Source organism: Glycine soja, chromosome 15, assembly GCF_004193775.1.
Source record: "Glycine soja cultivar W05 chromosome 15, ASM419377v2, whole genome shotgun sequence".
Classification (NCBI taxonomy): domain Eukaryota; kingdom Viridiplantae; phylum Streptophyta; class Magnoliopsida; order Fabales; family Fabaceae; genus Glycine; species Glycine soja.
Window position 1 is genome coordinate 24,150,936 of NC_041016.1, and position 9,385 is coordinate 24,160,320.

Sequence of the window (9,385 nt, forward strand, 5' to 3'; positions counted from 1 at the left end):
GGGACTACTTGCCCCAAGAACCATCTAAAGATGTATTGTCAGAAGATGGGGGAATACGCAAAAGATGAGGAATTGCTGATACATTCCTTCCATGAAAGTCTTACTGGGGTAGCTGTTACCTGGTACACTAACTTGGAACCTTCCCGAGTCCATTCTTGGAAGGACCTAATGGTTGCCTTTGTTAGGCAATATCAGTACAATTTTGATATGATTCCGGATAGGATGCAACTACAGAACATGTGCAAAAAGGGGGACGGATCTTTCAAAGAACACGCCCAAAAGGTGGAGGGATCTGGCGGCCCAGGTGGTACCCCCAATGATGGAAAGGGAGACGATAATCGTGATGGTAAACACATTATCGATACTCTACTATGAAAAGATGGTGGGCTGCGCACCCTCAAAGCTTTCCGGATTTGGTCTTCGCCAGTGAAAGGATCGATGTGGGTCCGAAAAGAGGCAAATTTGATCATCCTACTAGGACGACTGAGAAAACTGGGGCAAATGAAGAGGGTGAGAAAGAGGGAGAAACCCATGCTGTGACTGCCATTCCTATACGGCCAAGTTTCCCACCAACCCAACAATGTCATTACTCAGCCAATAACAAACCTCCTCCTTACCCACCGCCCAGTTATCCATAAAGGCCATCCCTAAATCAACCACAAAGTCTGTCTACCGCACTTCCAATGACGAAGACCACCTTTAGCACAAACCAAAAAAACACCAACAAAAAGGAATTTTGCAGCAAAAAGCCTGTAGGGTTCACCCCAAATTCCGTTGTCATATGCTAAACTTGATCCCATATCCACTCAATAATTCAATGGTAGCCATAACCCCAACCAAGGTTCCTCAACCTCCATTTTTCTGAGGATACGACTCGAACGCAACGTGTGCTTATCATGGAGGAGCCCCGGGGCATTCCATTGAGCATTGTATGACCCCGAAGCATAAAGTGTGAAGTCTAATTGATACGGGCTGGCTGAAATTTGAGGAGAATCGCTTAACATTGACAAGCAACACCATACATGGGGCAATTCTAGAAGCTGTTGTTATGACTCATCAGGATTTTCAAGTTTATGCCATAAACCACAGTTACAATGCTAAATGATATGGATAAAATGGACATCCTCTCATGAACACATCTTTGCTTATTCAACTTCCACCGGAATGTGAGTGTAAGCCATTGGTCTGTTTGCTCAAGCAACCTGCGCTCCTGAGTGTTGACTTCCAAGATCGTTCAATCAGAGATTACTCATCTTGCACGTTGGTGGGGATGTCGTAAAACAACGAGCAAAGTTCAAAACAAATAAGTTTCAAAATAAAAAATAAGTTTCAAAATAAAAAATAAAAAGGCATTTGATTGACTGTGTTTTCAAGTAAAAATATAGACGTTCATGTGACCTCATTTTGTCTTTTTAGAGAGAAGTGAGTTATCAAGAATAGGATGTTGGACAAATGGCCTCAGTTACCTTAAGAAAAAGGGGGGTTGAATTAAGATGCAAAGACTATTCCCCAATTGAACTATCACTCTTTCTTTTTGGATTAACAATGCACCCTTAACATGAATTACTCTAAAGACAATTCAAAATAAACTTCTTTAAAGCAAAAGATAAATAGCAATAAATGAAAGAAGTTTAAAGGAAGAGAGGAATGCAAACTTGATTTATACTGGTTCGGCCACTTCCCGTGCCTACGTCCAGTCCTCAAGCAGCCCACTTGAGATTTTCCACTCTCTTTGTAAAACTCCTTTTACAAAGTCTGAACCACACAGGGACAACCCTTCCCTTGTGTTCAGGAATCCTCTACAACAAGAGACCCACGGTCTCTTAATCCCTTTTCAGAAATAAGAAGAAGAGAAGAAGAGATCTCTCTTAAAAGAGGTAGATTGTAAAATGAAGATCAATCGAAAATTCCTTATTGAATATGCAAGTGGTTGACCAAGGAATCTTTTTGAGAGGATAAGACATTTCAGTTCAGAAAAATTCTTGATCTTTCGAGAGGATAAAACTGTTTGGGCAATGAAAACTCTCTTTAAAACATTTGAATGGCCGTTCATAAAACATTTGAATAGATATGTCTCTTGGAAATTATTTTCTGAAAATCCCCTCTGGTAATCAATTACAAGACTTATTTTATCGATTACAGGTTTTAAAAATTTGAATTAAAACATTTTCAACTGCTGGTAATCGATTACCAGAGAGCAAATCTCAATTTGAAATGATAGAATTCTTTGGTCAAACCTTTTGTTTGTTTCAATTTGGAAACTTCTTCCTAAAGATTCTAAGAGATCAAACTTGATCATATATCTTGATTTTCTTGGATTCTTGTCTTGAATAAAACTTAGAAGCACTTGATCCTTTAGCATCATCAAGACATCAAAACATCTTGCTTCTACATAGGAGTCATTTGACTTAATCCATCAACTGAAAGATCCTTCAACTATTTCTCGTCCTTGGAAAATTCTTTTTGCAAGAATCAACTGCTTCTTTCATTCTTCCTCACTACGAGGTCATGAAAACAAGACAACACTTGGTACCTCTAAGCCCTACACTGGGGCAACGAAAGGAACCATGCAAAAACCTCAAGCAAACCTAGGGGCAGATTAGAAGTTCTCACCCAATAGGTTCCCTCCTACAAGGTCATGACGAAAGACAACGATTGGTACCTGAAAGCCTTACACTGGGGTAATGAGGGGCACAGTGCATGAGCCTCAAGTGAACATAGGGGCCAATCAAAAGTTCTCACCCATCGATGTTTTTAACAAAAAAGGGGGGACAAACCCTAGGATTTCAATGGATTGATCAAACATCAAACGACTCCATTGCCGTCACTCCAAAATGGTCAAGTGACTAAATCAAACAGAACACACACTCTGAGGGAGTTCCCAGAGAGATTTGCAAAAAGATAGGATGAGGTTGCAGAATTATCACCTCTTTCAAAAGGACAGTCAATCTGTGTTTTCCAAAAAAAAAATTAAATCAAAATCACAAAATAGGTAAAGAATGTCATGAACATTGTACAACTTTCCATTACATTGCATTGTTTCATATGAAGTCCGCATTTACCAAATTTCACGACAAAGGTAGCATGCATCTGCATCCCTAAAAATCATGTTAACTACATAGATTTCCTACATCTAATGTCCAAATCTTGTGGATTTGGGATGACCGGCCCTCTCGATGAGTCGATCTCTTGCTTTCTCATAAGGGTGGACCCTTGGGTACTTGTACCTATCACCGTTGAGAGGACTACACGTCCTCGCCTTGAGAGGACTACATGTCCTCGCCATCAGAGGACTGCATGTCCTCACCTTCAGAGGGCTACACGCCCTCGCCACCAGAGGACTACATGTCCTCGCCTTGAGAGGGCTACACACCCTCACCTTGGGTACTAGTTACCCTCACCGTTGAGAGGACTACACGTCCTCGCCTTGAGAGGACTACACGTCCTCACCATCAGAGGGCTGCACGCCCTCACCTCCAGAGGACTACATGTCCTCGCCTTGAGAGGGCTACACGCCCTCACCTTTGGTACTAGTTACCCTCACCGTTGAGAGGACTACACGTCCTCGCCTTGAGAGGACTACACGTCCTCACCATCAGAGGGCTGCACGCCCTCACCTCCAGAGGACTACATGTCCTCGCCTTGAGAGGGCTACACGCCCTCACCTTGGGTACTAGTTACCCTCACCGTTCAGAGGGCTACACGCCCTCGCCATCAGGGGATGCATGTCCTCACCGTCAGAGGGCTGCATGCCCTCACCTTCAGAGGACTACACGTCCTCGCCTTGAGAGGGCTACACGCCCTCACCTTGGGTACTAGTTACCCTCACCGTTGAGAGGACTACATGTCCTCGCCTTGAGAGGGCTACACGCCCTCACCTTGGGTACTAGTTACCCTCACCATTGAGAGGACTACACGTCCTCGCCTTGAGAGGACGACATGTCCTCACCATCAGAGGGCTGCACGCCCTCACCTCCAGAGGACTACATATCCTTGCCTTGAGAGGGCTACACGCCCTCACCTTGGGTACTAGTTACCCTCACCGTTCAGAGGGCTACACGCCCTCGCCATCAGAGGACGCATGTCCTCACCGTCAGAGGGCTGCACGCCCTCACCTTCAGAGGACTACACGTCCTCGCCTTGAGAGGGCTACACGCCCTCACCTTGGGTACTAGTTACCCTCACCGTTGAGAGGACTACATGTCCTCGCCTTGAGAGGGCTACACGCCCTCACCTTGGGTACTAGTTACCCTCACCATTGAGAGGACTACACGTCCTCGCCTTGAGAGGACTACACGTCCTCACCATCAGAGGGCTGCACGCCCTCACCTCCAGAGGACTACATGTCCTCGCCTTGAGAGGGCTACACGCCCTCACCTTGGGTACTAGTTACCCTCACCATTAAGAGGACTACACGTCCTCGCCTTGAGAGGACTACACGTCCTCACCATCAGAGGGCTGTACGCCCTCACCTCCAGAGGTTACATGTCCTCGCCTTGAGAGGGCTACACGCCCTCACCTTGGGTACTAGTTACCCTCACCGTTGAGAGGACTACACGTCCTCGCCTTGAGAGGACTACACATCCTCGCCATCAGAGGGCTGCACGCCCTCACCTTTAGAGGACTACACGTCCTCGCCAACAGAGGGCTGAACGCCCTCACCTTGAGAGGACTACACGTCCTCGCCATCATAGGGCTGCACGCCCTCACCTCCAGAGGACTACACATCCTCGCCTTGAGAGGGCTGCACGCCCTCACCTCCAGAAGACTACACATCCTCGCCTTGAGAGGGCTGCACGCCCTCACCTTTAGAGGGCTACGTGTCCTCATTTTCAGTGTGCTCCACATCCACACCTTAAGGGAATTTAAGGTCCTCTGCCCTTAAATGCTTAACCGAGACTTGCACTCCCGGTTAAGGGGCTAGTAGTTTCCTTTTAAACGGTTCATGGGCCACCCCCTGATATTGGAGGGCGACCAACTGTGCAAGCACAACCAGAGAAGGAGGCTATCACACAGCTACTATGCATACCGGGGTAAGATTTCACCCGTGCCGCTGCAAAGAAACGAGTGCAGATCATGCGCACCGACATGACCACTCTTACACAGATATAGATGACATTGCTACTTAGCAACATTTTGCCCAGTGACCGCAATGCCAATCTCCCCCTGCAAAAGTATCAGTTGGTCTGTGTCGTCCCGACGTGGGTAAGTATGCATATGGTTCAACTGATTTTTGATACCATCTATTGTTTGCAGGGATCGCACCCACAAAGACACCCAGTGGACCCGGAAAAGTCAAACAGGGCCCTGGGGTTTCCAGCTCTGGTTACGGGCTTCTATCAGTCCTACAGGGTGCCCGTACCCCCCCGGCAAGGTCACGTCATCATAGGTAAGTATGCACATCGCTCAAACTGATTTCTGATTTCATCTATTGTTTGCAGGGATTGCACCTGAAAGACACCCAGTGGACCCGAAGAAGTCCAACAGGGTCTTGGAGTTGTCAAGCTCTAATTACGGGTCTCTGTCAGTTCTACGGAGTACCTGTCACCTCCAGCAAGGGCATTAGGCCCCCTACTAATCGAGCTTTCATCAAGAAGTACTGCGCCCCCAGACGGGCACAGGGCGAAACACCACAGCAGCATTGGGATGGCCGGTAGCGGGCAATAGACACATCGCCACCACCTCTAGAGTTCACCTCAGCTCATCCACAAAAAGGTTATAGCGTTGTCTACGACACATGGCCGACCAGCAGGCTACCAAGTCCAAAGCCAAAGGTAAGCAAAGTACTAAGTCAGTGACCGACAAGTCATAAGGCGTCCAGCTCAAGACGTTAAAGAAGCGCTACTAGGAGGCAACCTAGTACCTTTTGAATATATTCTTGTTATTTGATCACTTTTTATAGTAGGATGCACCTAGTTGCTCATGATCCTGGGAATTTAAATAAAACAAGCGCAAGCTCGGAAGGTAGTCATACCTCACAAAATATATATATGTATGTTTAGGTAGTGAAAATACCTTAGATATGCATGTATGTAAACAAAAAAAATACTTCACAAAATATATATATGTATGTTTAGGTAGAGAGATACATTAGATGTGCGTGTATGTAGCAAAAAAATACCTCACAAAACATATATATGTATGTTTAGGTGGCAAGATACCTTGGATATGCATGTATATAGCAAAAATACCTCACAAAAATATACACATGTTTAGGTAGCAAAATACCTCATGAAAAAAAAAACAAAAAAAAACAAACAAGAAAAAGAAATAAACAAATGATAATGATAAAAAAAAGGAAGAAAAAAAAAGAAAAATAAGTTGTCTAGCTAAAAACCGACATGCTTTTGAAAAGAGATGATTTCCAACTTTTCTTTGAGAAAAATTCATTGATCATAACCAATTTTTTGAAAAATGTGTCTACACCTGAAGGGTGAATGCTGTGAAATTTTCCCGAACGCCCAAAATGGACTCGGATGAATGCACAAATTGATAAAAGAATATATCTTGGAAACATTGGGTTGACTAAAATGGAGGAAATGAATCCTGAGCCCTAGCATCACATGACCATAAAAATTTGACACTTGAGTGTCCGCATAGGTGCATGCATGACCAGTTTTGCATAAAGTTTCCAAATCATCATTTTTGCATTTGTGTCATGGAAATAATGTGGGGCATCCCTTTTATCCTTGAACCAAACCAAACCCCGCCATGTATCATGCCCAGTCATTCTACAAGTCTTGAGCCAAAATCCTGACTCACCACAAACCTTGACCCAGGGTGAGAATGTCAATCCTTACCCTCGGAAACAAAAAGAAGGAAAGGAAATTTCCAATCAAAGAAAGAAAAAAGAGGAAAGGAAATTCCCAATCAAAGAGAAAGAAAAGAAGAGGAAAGGAAATTCCCAATCAAAGAGTGGGAGAAAGAAAAAAGAAAAGAAAGAAAATTCCCAATCGAAGAATGGGAGAAAGTAAAAAGGGAAGGAAAGAAAGTTCCTGATCAAAGAAACTAGAAGAAATGTGCAGAAAGGTCTTTTGACCAGACAATATCTGAACAATACAGAATTGTTACCAAATGAACAAAAGAAAGGAAAGGAAACCATGACCTAAAAGTGGTCTTCTCCCTTTGATTACCAACCAAAATCATGTGCGCTAGCGACTTTTTCGCCCCGCACTAAACAAAAACAGAAAAGGAAAAAGCCAACAAAAAAAATCAAAAGCCAAAAAACCCACCAAAAGAACCCATTCCCAAGGGAAGCCCTATTGATCCATGATCACGCATGTAATTTTTGATTTGATAGGAAATAATTTGCAAGGTTAAGTCATGACATATCTATGGTTCGGAATTAGGATAAAACACTTACCTGTGCGAGATTGATACACTTTGAGTGGATTTCTTCTATTTTTGTCGAACCCAGTGTTTCCTCTAAATGGTCATTTAGAAACGAAATGCTAACATCCAAAATCTCATTTATGGTTATGGGGGATTCCATCAGCAGACTCTCCTTCCCCGGTAGACGCATTGTTTTTCACTCAAAAAAAGGCATATGCTGCTCTAAAATCAGTTGGAATATTTGTCTTTTTGCTAAAGCATGTTTGTATTTTAGTGGAGAAACACCGAGACTTTCTCAAGTCTCACAAGTTATCCAGAACTACGTAGGTCTGAGTTCCTCATTGGAGGATACGTAGGAGCAAAAGCCTCGCTTTTGTCGACCACACTGCTTTCTGTTACCATGACCCAAGAGCTGGTAGCCCGCGGAGACACCTTACGGTTATCCGCACCTCGAGTGTGATTGATAAGCGGAGGCCAATATGGTCATCTGCGCCCTTTCCGAAGATGTAGGCATCTTCTGGTGGAGACTTTTTCAAGTCTCACAAGTTATCTAGAACTACGTAGGTCTGAGTTCCTCATTGGAGGATACGTAGGAGCAAGAGCCTTGCTTTTGTCGGCCGCCCCATAATCTTTGTCATACTGACCCTGAGGTCATGTGACATGCACCCTTGTGTCATCCAGAGGCGGCGGGCCCGATGACACGCGGAGATACCTTACGGTTATCCGCACCCTTTTGTCATCCAGAGGCGGCGGGCCCGATGACACGCAGAGACAAAATTTGGTCATTCTGCACCCTTGTGTCATCCAGAGGCGGCGGGCCCGATGACACGCGGATATACCTTACGGTTATCCGCACCCTTTTGTCATCCAGAGGCGGCGGGCCCGATGACACGCAGAGACAAAATTTGGTCATTCTGCACCCTTGTGTCATCTAGAGGCGGCGGGCCCGATGACACGCGGGGATACCTTACGGTTATCCGCACCCTTTTGTCATCCAGAGGCGGCGGGCCCGATGACATGCAGAGACTGACATAGTCTTCTGCACCTTTTGTTCCTCCGGGAACAACAAGTCATTTACATGCGGAAATTTTATGGTCACCCGCGACTCTCGTCAACCGAGAGGAACGAAATTAGTGTCATACCCTAATTTCGTTCGGGGACCTTTGCTTGATGACATGCGACCTTTCTTTGGTCCTTGTGAGGTGCTTGGCACCCATCATTAGGCAATTTGTGAAATTCCGGGAACAACAAGTCATTTGCATGTGGAGATTTTATGGTCACCCGCGACTCTCGTCAACCGAGAGGAACGAAATTAGTGTCATACCCTAATTTCGTCCGGAGACCTTTGCTTGATGACATGCGACCTTTCTTTGGTCCTTGTGAGGTGCTTGGCACCCATCATTAGGCAATTTGTGAAATTCCGGGAACAACAAGTCATTTGCATGTGGAGATTTTATGGTCACCCGCGACTCTCGTCAAATCGAGAGAAACGAAATTAGTGTCTTATCTTTACTTTCCTTTTATCTCCAATAAAAGACAAGTAAAGAGGGGCAACTGTCATACCCTAATTTCGTCTGGGGACCTTTGCTTGATGACATGCGACTTTTCTTTGGTCCTTGCAAGGTGCTTGGCACCCATCATTAGGCAATTTGTGAAATTCCAGGACATGCCGGAAAACCAAAAAAAATATTGATGCACAATCCGTAAGTTTCCGTGACACACCGGAAATCAAATGGAAGCATCGTTGCATAATTAAGTGAGATTCTGTAACATTCCGTAAGTCAAAAAGGGGATGATTATGTAATCCGCAAGGTTCCGTAACATTACGGAAAGAAAACAAGTATCGTTACGAAATTCGTAAGTTTCCGTAACTTTACGAAAAAAGAATCACCAAAAAAAAGCAGAGGGAGGTGTACTTAATAAAAATGGGGGTGCAAATAGCACCCAGGCCCACTTGGGTCCTCCAGAATATTCCTCCAGAAGGCTGTTGCTTCTGGAGGAAGCAACCTGGCTCGCCTGGGTGAGCTGGGCGGCAACCACCTCCCCTATTTTG